At 42.0% G+C, this 12,327-nt stretch overlaps 1 long non-coding RNA gene across 1 annotated transcript in view; it reads right to left on the bottom strand.

Moving 5' to 3' along the window:
* Positions 1-12,327, bottom strand: part of LOC109960488 (uncharacterized) — a 31,412-nt gene that overhangs the window by 16,442 nt on the left and 2,643 nt on the right. The gene's annotated exons all lie outside the window — the stretch shown is intronic.

The following is a 12,327-nucleotide window of genomic DNA, read 5'->3' as shown; positions in this document are numbered from 1 at the left end:
CCGAACAGCCAGCCAATGAGATTCAGGTGGAGCAGATCAGGGTGTTTTAACCTTGGGAGCCACAGAGACCCAGGGATCGTACTCCCCTTTGATATTCCAAATCAAAGATCCTGCTTCAGCAACTGAAGGTTGTTTTGTTGCTCTAGTGATTGTTGTTTTTGCCATGGTCGTATTAAAAAGGAAACTGGCTGTGACTTTCATTCATGCCGCTCACAAAAAAGAAAGGAAGGAAGATGATCAACCTTTTTTGTATAGAGGAGATTTTAAAGGGGAAGGCTGCAGGATGTCTGACATACTGTAGCAGAAGAAATAATGAATCACTTGGAAAACTCTTTAAATGATAAGTGTAAAAAAAATGAGATGCACCCTCCTATCTCCTCCATTTTGTTACTGCTGCTTTGGTGCTCACTGGACTCTGAATACATGTGTGTATGCAACCACTTAGCAAAGACTGAGTAAGGAAAGGAAGCCGGATAGGAGAGGAAGATAAAGGATGGCTAAATTCAGACCACATGGCGACATAGCTGTACAAATGGAGTCACCAGGGGCTACTTCTAGTCATGGTAGCATTAAGAAATTGGGATAAGTGAAGGAAAGGGGAGCGGGGATAAGGATGTACACTGTTTACATCAAGACGCTATTATCCGTACTTAGATTATCATTACTGACAGCGTTATCAAAGAGAGAGCTCAGTGGGGTGATTTCTAGGTGACTGATGATTGTTTTGGTTGCTGCTTTTATATAAATTTTATATAATGAGAAGCCTTTCTCATAGTTTTCTTAATTGATTGTGCCAACTGACTGACTTTTTTCTTACTCAAATGTTATTTCAACATGCAGTCCTCTTATGGAAAATGAACATTAGCTGATCTACAATTGTACAGATTAAGAACCATCTGCATAATTTCCATCTTCCCATTCAGCTAACCCATGTTGTAAATTCCAAGGTTTCTCTTTCACCTTGTACCACACTGATGCTCTCTCATTTTCCTCCTCAGCAGATGTTAGTGATGAGCTGAAATTAGCGTGGACACTAACCCCAGCCAGCTTTTAATTAATTTTACACACACAGAAGTGCAGTGACCCCGTGAAAAAGGACGAGGCACACCCGACTAATCAGCCTGAACCCCATGACATCACTCTTGGACCTGCCAAGCCAGCCAAAGCAGGGGGAGACTAGGTAGTTTACTGTGGATACAAAGCGCCAATTTATCACTATAAGCAAATGCTAACCTAGGAGCGTTGCCCCCGGCAGAATTAATTGGCCCTCTCCCTGTCTGTGAAGTGTCTGGCCTTGTTTAAAAAGACAGGCTGCCCCAGAGACCCCAGCTCTCAACACACTGCTCTGAGAAGCTGCGTTGCTATTGGCTAATTGATAGCCATGGAAACCCCCGTGCTGTATAACCAGGAAGTGCTTGTTCATGAAAGCAGCTGGATGCTCAAAACCAAAGGTGAACGGATGCTGTCAAGGAATTGCTGCTGGGACAGGATTATGCCTATGAATTCAGAATACTCTGTGTTTTTGTGCACTATTTGTCAAAATAAAATGTGAAATCAACAGACCAGACATCACACTGACAAATATTCTCCAAGTCAAAGCCAACTATATACAGTACTCTCACACAAAGCCACATCACTGCCTTGTGGCTGAAGCAATCAGGGCATGCAGTGAGTGCTGTGTTTAATGGAGTTCCTGGTCACTGCATCAGTGGTTTTCCTGCCAAAAATGCCATCCGCATGCCCCAGGGTGCACAACCCCAACAATGGAAACAACACAACTTCACTTTTTTTTTCAGAAGGGATGAGGAGTCTTTCATGTGTCCTGCACACCACGGTTAGAACTGATAGATGTGGGGAAAAAAGTTAAAGAAACAGTGATTAACCACGCTACCAGCTCTTTCAAGCCAGTCTACTGTGACTAAGAAAGTGTGGGTACATTGTAAGAGAAACTTTCTAGTACATTAGCCACTGGAGATTGAAGGTTCCTACTGTAGACTGAGAGAAAAAAGGAGAGACAACAGACAGAGAGCTCTCTCCCTCTTCTCACTCTCTTTCACCCCACCACCCACTCTTTCTTCCTCTGGCCTCTCGTTCAGTTGAGAGAGTACAGCCCTATCTTGCTGGCCCATCCACGGTGTCTCCTTTCCCTGGCTCCTGTACTTGGGGGAATAATTAATTGGGCTAACAGGTAAGAGATACTGAGATGTGGCATAAGAGCAGCTTTCAGAGCTTTGTGTGTATGGGATTTCCATGCTGAAATGGATCCGCTCGCCACTCAGGGCCCTTTTCACCCAAGGAGCCGTTGAGAAGGGGAGGCAGCTGTGAGCGGATCTGACCGAGCAGCTATAGCATGCCCCCCACCTCTCTCCTGCCGTTTCCAACCTCTCCTCTCCTTCCTTCACCCCCCTCAAACGCCACATCCATTTTTTTCCCCTTCTCATCTTGCAGAAATGAGGCTCATGCACGCATAAAGGTAAGTCAGGGTGCCTGAGCAAACTGGAGGGCCCTTGGACACTTTCCCTGATCTGTCCTCCACCATCACCACTAACACCATTCAATCAAGCAACCAAGCATGACTCACCTCCACACACACATGGTATTTTAAATGAAAACCTTCAGCGTTAATTTTCTTCTGTTTTGATTTTAACTTTTTACAGTATCTAGTTTGAAATCTTGCCTAAAAGTAACTGCTGTCCTATCTAACAAAGACTTTCTAAATAAAAAGACCTGGATGTGACAGTACAGTTTGTAAAGCAGCATGTTTCTGAAGGATTATTTCCTGGAGGAGGCTTCAGTTTCTTCCTGTGGGTGTCAGGTGATTGACAGCAAACAGAATGTAAAGCAATACTCGTGCTGATGTGAAAACATCCAAGCTGGTACAGAAGAATTGTGATAAAAAAGAAACTTTTACAAAGCAAGGCCTTATGTTTGCAGTAATGAATGATGCTGTAAAATACTGAACAATAGCAAGTGGCTTGTTTTAATGTGAGAAAAGGAGTCCTAATTGTGATTCTGAGTTTGTGCTGACAGCAGGGGCAACAGAAGAGAGGTACCAAACTTTAGAAAACACCGGTATTTAAGACTTTTAAATTTGACATTGACCTATGAAAAAAACATCTCTTTACCACACAGAAAAAAATTCCAAATAAGATAAAAATGGCAAAAAAACTTCTCCAAAACTTAAAACCTGAACTGTCAGAGATATAAAAACAACAACTACAGTGCATACTGAAACATGCTGCATTAAAAAAAAATTACATTTTGTGCTTCACTTGGCATTTCTTTGTAATTAAAGAGATAAACTATGCAGTGTGCTCTTTTACAAAAGAACAAACCCCAGCTGCTGTAACACTATGCTCATACAGTAGCAGTAAGACAGGTACTGTAACAGAAGGATTATACCAACAACACAACCTGCACACCTTTCTCCATTCCCGTTTCTCCTGTTCTTTTACTGAAAACTGTAGCTGAGCAGCACATCAATTCAGCAGCAGCACAGTGAGACTTTTGCAAAGGGAAAACTTCACAGCCCTTCCCAGTGTCACACCCTCAAAATAGACTGTGCACTTAGACTCTTAGATACTGAAAATCAGCTAAGTGATATATTATTTATAACACTCCACACACCGCTTAGAGGTGAATGCTGCTCAGCTTAGCAAGGTTTTGTCCTTAAATGCGATGCGTTGCTTAGACAGAATCTGGGTGAAGTCTGTTCGAGTAGTCAAATGATAGGCAGTTAATTTTTGGACATTTATGTTTCAATAAATTGCATAAAACTCTCATTGGGACCATGAACTGCTTCCTTCAAGCACAAAAAAGATGTCATGTGTAGCACTCCTAGCAACAACAATTTGGGAGTCTGTCAGTGATGTCCAATGAGAACACACATGTACCCTGAAAAAACAACCCCAGGAGGCTCTAACAGCCTCCTTCTCTTTCTCTTCCAATTGATTCTCTGTGGAGTGCACACATTCATCAGCTTGATATTACAGATTCAGAGGGAGAGTGAGCACATAGTGAATGCTCACGAACACAAAGTGAAAAATACTGTAGGCACCGTTTGAAAAATATGATACTCATGAAAGTATCTCACTGTAATTTTATTGAAGTCAATCAGCCCTCCTCAGGCTAAGAATATGATGTCAATTTAGCAGATGGAATAGTCTGTGTTTTAAGTGCATTTCCTCAAAATTGAATATGAAGCATTTTCTGAAGAAGCCCCACTTGAATAATGCAAGTTAGCACTAATTTTCTTTAATGGCAAGGTTGTAAAGTAAACAAATGTGATTCTGATGTGATGTGAATTGACTGTATAAACACTTTTCCCCTCGCTCCCTCAGACTCAACACTTCCTCCTTCAAAAAGGTCAGCGGTGTAAAAGTACAGTATGTTTTATCAGCTCCAAAACACAGTACTGCACTTCCCACAGAGTGTGCAGCTGGACACAGAAGAGGCCAGAGCGCCACTGCCACCCTGCCCTCCTCTCCCCGGCCACCAAATGAGGAGGTCCAGACATGCTGCCACTCAGCTGTGGCGCGCTTGATGTACAACCAAAAACCAGTGGAATCAATAGAAGCCCCAGCAGAGAGCCTCCCTCCTACCTTCAACCTCCCCCATCCTTTTTTCCTCTCCCATCCTTCTTCTGTTTACTCACTCCCACCTACCCTCTCCCTCTCTTGTGCTCCTTCACTTTTCCTTTTGTCTTACCTCCCCCTGCTGGCTGCCTCTCTTTTTCCTCCTCCCTTCGAAGACACTCGTGGGCTTGCTTCAGCATTACAGCTCAAGAAGAGCTTAAGTTAAGGAAAAAGCAGAGCGATGCTGCGTTGCAAATTTACATTTCACCAGGTGCTGCGTCATGAGTTTGGAAAATGCAGAACTCCCTCAGTGCTGTTGCAATTACCATTGTTTTTACATTTTATGTAGCAAAGAAGCGCCACATACTATTTAACAGCTGGCATATCTGAAAGTGTAGCACTAACACTGCCATGGGGCCACACAGGTTGCAAGCACAGCCAATCATTCTACTGTAATTACTTCAGATTAAAGCATCCACATTGACAATTAATCAATGATATTGATAACACCTCATCACAGATTAAACCAATCTTGTAACATCACTATTGATGCCTAATCATCTGGCTCCAGTTCATCAACAGTGATTGACAAGCTGAAGAAGAGGAAGAAGAATTAAGGAATACAGATATTTCTGTAGCAGTTGTTAGCGATTGCCTTCGCCATCAGATGGTGGTTTTCGACGTTGAAAAGGATACTCATGACAAATTCAATTACTGAAAGAAGATGGGCTAATCATCTGTGCTAATGATTAATTCCAAGTATTTTTGCTGTATGTTTTAATGAAAGCTTACATTTTCACTGGTGGCAAAGAGAACAGACGCCTTAGACCAATTACTATACTGTCACTAAGGGTGTTTGTTGAAGCAGTAATCCTCCCCCCTCCTTCCACAGCCTCAAGACTAGACATACTGTACACAGTATACGTAATACACATAGCCCAAGCATGTGTACAATAACTGCCAACACAGTCACAGACACACATTGTGTTTTCTCTTTTTTCCCCTGCTTGATCCAGCCTTCTTCGCCTTTGTGCAAACACAAATAAAAGGGATCCTCTGTGTTATTCTTTACTCCCTTGCTCCATTCTTTAGTGGAACAGGATACAGGGGTCTGGGTGCAGCCTTTGCCCCACCACACTTCACCATCCCTGGGCTTGAGAGACAGAGGCAGGAGCCTTAGAGTGTGGAGGTCTGTGGTTGTAGGGGGGAGGAGGCAGGGGTGTGTTGGTGGTGGTGCATTAGGGGTGGAGGCTGACATGCATCTGCAGCCCAGGGAGAGAGACAGGCTCAAAGGTTTGGGGAGAATAAGAAGGGGGTTGCAAGGGTCAGTGACAAGTGGCACACACAGGGTGGGTGTGCGGGTGAAGTGGGGTGGAACAAGTGCTATAGAGGGGCCAGGGATTGTGTTTTTCCCATGGTCCGCTACCCCCCACCCCCCACCGAAGTCTTCCTCATGGACCCCCGCCCAAACGCCCAGAACCTGCCCCCCCAGTGTGGCGGTACTCTCTCTCTCTTGTTGCCCTGTCAAAAAAGGACTGGGCAGGCTCAGTTTCACTCCACATGGTCGGTGTGTTTTCAATGAATTGATACAGATGAAGAAGTTCAGCACAATGGATGGATTACCTCAGCCAAAACAGTGACCCCTCATGACCCACCACCTCCCCTCACCATCTCTCAAAACCCCACCTGCCCACTTTGCTTATTCACAAAGCCACTAACACAGACTGCTATCAGATTATATAGACTAGACTGTACTCACAAACACTTCTGACAGGTATGATACACATATATTGTATAAAATGAGTGTATATGCACAGACATAAACAACTTTCATGGCTACATAGTAAATGAAAAGCAATGCAACTTTATTTAAATATTCAGCAAGAGACATTATCTGGTTACAACAAATTAAACTTCTGCAAGGCCTAAATAAATGTTTTGTTTAGTAAAGTTCATTAAACACTTTCTGTCTAAGCTCTGTGTCCCAGTTTTGCAGTAAATGAGTGCTGGACTTCATTTAATATCTACACATTCTAACTTCCTTTTTGCTGAAGCCCTGAAACAATCCATCAGATTGCATCCAGAGGCACAGACAGAAACACAAACTTGGTAAAATGCATGTTTTTAAATTCTGTAGGAAATGCGATTTGTGCTTTTGAACAGTTGGTGAAAATAATATTGCTGCTTGTTAAGGGGTCAAACAGAAATGTGTGTATACATTTAGTTAAAATTACACAAAAGCAGTTTTTGAATCCAATGACCTTTCCTTCTCCCGGTTGTTTTAATAACATATGCTATTTGGTAAGTTCTCACTTTACTGCAGCACAAGAGCATGCATGTTTTAGCATGACTACTCTTATTTTGAAGTCAAACTTCCAATCTTGGCAGTGGTGATAGTGAGCCCTCCCACTCAACGACTTCAGCCAAGGAAACACCAGCTTCCTCAAAGTGAGCATGATGTACATGAGATACTGTACATTTGTTTTTCTCTTTAATCTGCATATGTTTTCCCAAAACAATGATTCACCTTTGCACCAGTTCATGAACTTTAGGGGTCTTTTACACCTGCTGTGTGGCTTTGTGGGGAGTGTCTGCATGAAAATGAAGCCACTTTACATTTCTGTTCTTTAAAGAGAGCACAGAGGAACTGAGTATATCGGGCATGAAGAAAAGAGTGTCACGTATACAAGTGCAACATCACCAACAGAAAATCCACAGTGAAACAGATGAACTTTAGGGGTGTGCATGCCATACTTTCCAACAGTTCTGTCAACAACATCAAAATCTCACCAGTTCATCAGCTTTTATTCACACAGCATTTGTAGATGTTAATACATCCTGGGCAAACTGTAGCAAGCCGTGGGCTGTAACCCTGAGGCCCCGCCCACAGTCTTTGTGGCTGTAGCAGGAGGTGGCAGCGTCCTTAACTGTCCAGGCTAATGGCTACGAACAGGCCCTAATGTACACTCCACCCAATAAATCACATGCACAGTGGCCTGCTTAGACATTCAGCAGGTTGGCCGGCCATTCTGCTCCATCACACACTCTGAGATTAATGAGCATACACCCATTTACCTTGCACTGCTGGACAGTGGGATACACAGAAGCACATGCACAGGGACAAGAACACACTTCTAGATTTATATGACAATACTTAGGCGGATTTTGTATTGACTACATTTATTCTGAAATGCTTTTCTTAAGCCTAAACCCAAGTCCTGGCAGCAATTACATCCAGACAATATGAACTGTATCCACACACAAACACATGTTCTAAAACTGTCTACCAAGGTATTGGCAACACTTGCATTCTGTCTCGGGACAAAATGTCTCGTCACAAATATCCTCGGCTGTGTCGGCCAGGCAACATAACGCAGTGATGGAGGGAGACAAGTGTGGAAGTAGTAACGGTAGGCAAGCTGAATGATTAATAGGCTATATGCATGAGCTACAACTCTTCCTTCCACTAGTTTGAGCAAACTTTCTCCCTTGGGAGGCTGCTGTGTCCTTTGATCTTTCATTTAGAGTTATTACAATCAGACACCGCCAACATATCAGGAATCCGATGTGCCAGCCCAAATGCCTTTTCCAAATGTTTATTTTAGCAAGAAATAATGCACTCAACTAACCATATCTTTGGAGTTATCATCATTGCCCAGGCTATTTACAAACTGTATCTATTAATCATTTTTGAGCATGTACAGCAATTAAATTAGGCCAGGTCACACTCCAACAATAATAAGATTTTAATTGCATGGGGCAAGACTCGAATTCAGCTATCTCTGGATCGCTTGACAAGGGCAAACAAAACACTCGTTGGCAGCGCAAAGACAGAAAAGAAGGAAGTAGAAAAAGAATGAAAGGGAGAAACATCAAGTAACAAGCAGTGTAGGTTTCAATTTATGTGAAAATGAACTAAAAGGAAGAACAAAAAGGAATGATAGAAAGTAAAATGAAAATAGTAGACAGTCTTTTTTCAATTATACACCTGGGTGTTGCAATCTGAAAAGACAAGTGCAACTGCAATTACACCTGAGCTAGACATCTGGATTTGCCTCATCTCCCCTCCCTGAACCTCTGACAGGAAAAAAAAAGCTGTTTCAATATAACTCATCGCCAATCACCTTCAAATACAGCTCTGCGATCTGAGGTCAAACTCTTTCGTCTACACCTGACAAGCAAAACAAACATTCCACAGTTTAAGAGCATGCAAACACTAGAATATAAGTGTGTAAGGGGTGGTTGATGGTGGTGAAGAGAAAAACTGAAAAATATGGACCAGAGCAAAACCCCAAACAAAACACAAGGTGCTCCAAAGCAATATGAATATTTACTTGTTGAATCTTTTATCAGTTTTGTTTTTATCTCTCTCCTCCTCTCCCACTCTGGGTGTTATCTATGCAGCAGGTACTGAGCTATGCATTGGGCTGCGTGGAGCTGATTAGAACAGTGATAGATGGGAGGGTGGGTGACCTTAGCTTCTGACTAAACACAAGGTTGGACATTTGTCTCCTCGCTGCATTTGCATGCTTTCCACCCATTTATGGCAATTTGTCACTATATTCACTTTGCCATTGAGAAGACACGGTTAAAAAAAATGGAAAAAGGTATGCATTGCAAGGCAAGATCCTCAAAAACAACAATTCAAAACAAGTTTTGATGATGCACTTTAATTCAGATAATTCAAAGAACAAAACCCAACATTTTGCTTACCCTCTTCTGTGTGTTAGTGCACTGAAGTGTAATTAAGTACACTGGTGCAGAAATTTATCTTAGTAGCAAAACAGGGACAACACAAAATCATATGTGCCTGCAAAAAACATGTCATGTACTTATTTGAAGGCCGCTTCCTCCTCAAACCCTCATCTCTAACCTACAACCTCCTGCTCTCTGTCACCCACCTCCTCCCACAAACACATAAACAAGTATGCCCGCATACACAATGTAACACATACTGATGAATGGCCTGTCATGCTGTTTGGTGATCAGTGAATTATTTACACTCATATGCCTTTAATAATTCAAGGGCCCAGTCTTAACAAATTACTGCACTGCTCTCCAAACCAACAGAGTTCAGTCAGCCAGAGCACCACAAGCAGGCCGTTCATCCACTCTCTAACACGCCCTTGGAATATGATGGTGACATTTTTGCAAGACCCTAAATCTCATGCGTAATTTGATAATTTTCAAAGCAAGACATGTCTCAATAAATCAGTCTTACAGCTCATCTCTGCTGTGATATCTGCTTGTAGACTCGACCGACTGCAATACTTTCTGTACAGTTTTAAGAAGGCTCTTGAGTCAAAGAAAAAAAATCAACAGCAGAAAAACCTAGATAACAAACACTGTAAAGTAAGGTTTAAAAAAAAGTATCACATTGGTATCAGTGCCAAGATTCAAATACTGACACTAGAGTAAAATAATTTCATAAAATGCATGTACAGTTATGTGTAGATAGATGTAGACGGCATCACAATAGATTCATTTCCCTTCAGAACGTTCTGCCACTGCTACTGTTTGTTTTGAGTCTGCTGCTCTCTTTCACACACACACACACACGTTACACACCCAAAAGCTCTGGAAAAAATACAGGATAGTCATTGTGCACATGCGTCACTGCAAAAATGTCCCTGAGAGCACACACATTCAAAAATGACAAAAAGAAACTCAGATTTTTCCAATTTAAAAACTGAATTAAATAAATGGATGAATGATACACAGGTCTATCTACTGGCTCCTGACCTTGATTTTACCTGATCAAGACATGGAAATTTCCACCTATAAGGCTCTGCTTTAAACTTGCTTATTTAATTTTCACTGTGAAGTCACAAGTCCTGACACAGTCGTCACAATCACTAGAAATTGATTCCTTTCCCACAGAGTAGAGTGACTGGTGAGGCTTGGCAATGTGTGGGCAATGAAAACGCTTGCTGGCTGAAATTAAGAAAAGCCATTTCTAAACATTTTCAATTCAAGATTCACATGTATTTGCACATTTACTGACACGATTAAACATTGGAAGTTTTCTACTTCATTAACAGTTATTTGGAAGACTGCAGATAGAAATGCTTGTATCTACTAGATTTGTGTTTGTCTGATTTATGTGACTTAATTAGTACTTACTTCTGGCTATGTTTGACATATCTCAAGGATAAATCTCACACAGCAAATCAAAAATGAATGCTCTTAATAAACACATAGTTTAAATTAGCTGTGCACATCACCATCTACAGTAGATGCCACAGTGACACCTGCCACCTCCACTGGCTCCCAGTGTGAACATCCTGTCAGTGCCACAGGGTGAGCTAGCCATGTACAATATACATACAATGAGAGATTAGGTCCTTACTACCAGCTTCCTCATATTTCCTAGTCATCAGGTAATGCACACGTACACACACAGACATGCAGACAAAGACGACAGATAGAAACAGACATGCACAAGCACACACAGAGGCCTCACCAGACACTTCCAGGTCCCTAACGAGGTCGCTAATTAACTCTCCCACTTGTGCTTGCTCGTTTTCATCCGAGGTACACATTGCTTTTTTGACAGGAGAAAATTGCTGGGCAATTAAATCATCTGAAGACGAACACTCCAGCAGCTGGTATTAACAGCTAAATGTTACAACCATTTTCAAAAATGCAATTGTGGAGAAACTGTACAGTAAGTGACTGACTGCTATAGTGTTTCCTAATAACCCACAGCTGAGGCTTTATGGCAGTGTACTGTACTAATGCAGCATGGTATGTTGATGTTACAAATGCTTAGCAAAATGAATCCATCCATGCAAATCAAAAACAGAAGAAATTCAGCTGAAAGAGTGCAGCTTTGCTTTGACAAAGTTCACCAGCTAGTGATCAGAGACAAGACTTCAGCAGCTAAAAAGCCAGATATTTCATTGAGGAAGTGGTGGAGACCAAAATAGAGCTAAAAGGACCTGGAAAGTGGGACTGATGGACACAAACATGACTCCCAATAAATAGTGATGTGCTTGCTGGATTTGGAAACAATCAAATGGTCAATATATTGGTCACTCTATAAAGCTGTCACAGTGAACATTTTAGCGATTTTGTGTTTGCTACTTATTCTGCTGCCCTCATATGGTCAGAAAATAAATGTTCCATTCCAGTATTAAAGCATTTTGTTTATTAATTTTCTGTCAATCAGTTAATCAATTGATGGATTACATAAGTATGTTTTTGTGTATGACTTGCAGGCCAACAAAGAAAGGACTTTAAATTACACATGATTTTTTTTCAAACTCCCATAAAGCCATTGTCTGTCCTTAACCTAAACCCCAGCACCTTTTTAAAATGCACAGATAAAGACAAACAGCAAGATATTATTTGCAAACAATATCTGACCCAGGTCTGTGCACACACACCCACACACACATTGTGTTTTGGGCTCCACTTCATCTCAGTGGAGCCTCCTGGGTCCTCGGCCTCTTCTGAAACTGATTTTTGCCTCCTATTTTGTTAACCCCGCTCGCAATTAACCCCACGCTGTGAGCCAGCCACACATGGTCCAATAGAAACTGCCTACAGTATGTGAGTGCCCAGCCTGGTGTGAATCACCACATTGTGTCATCTGTCCTTAAAGAAAAGAATGGGGAGAAGAGAGAATGAGTCACAGAGAGGGAGAAAGAGTGCTGGTTTGCTGGGATACACTATTCTTAGCAGGGTACCCCCGGGGGCGATGACAGCAGCGTAGGGTGGAGGGGTTGTTTCTGTGTGTGTGTGTGCAAGG

The sequence above is a fragment of the Monopterus albus genome, unplaced genomic scaffold, assembly GCF_001952655.1.
Source record: "Monopterus albus unplaced genomic scaffold, M_albus_1.0 scaffold48.1, whole genome shotgun sequence".
Taxonomy (NCBI): Eukaryota; Metazoa; Chordata; class Actinopteri; order Synbranchiformes; family Synbranchidae; genus Monopterus; species Monopterus albus.
The sequence above is the reverse complement of the archived record's forward strand: the minus strand, read 5'-3'. Positions and strand labels throughout refer to the sequence as shown.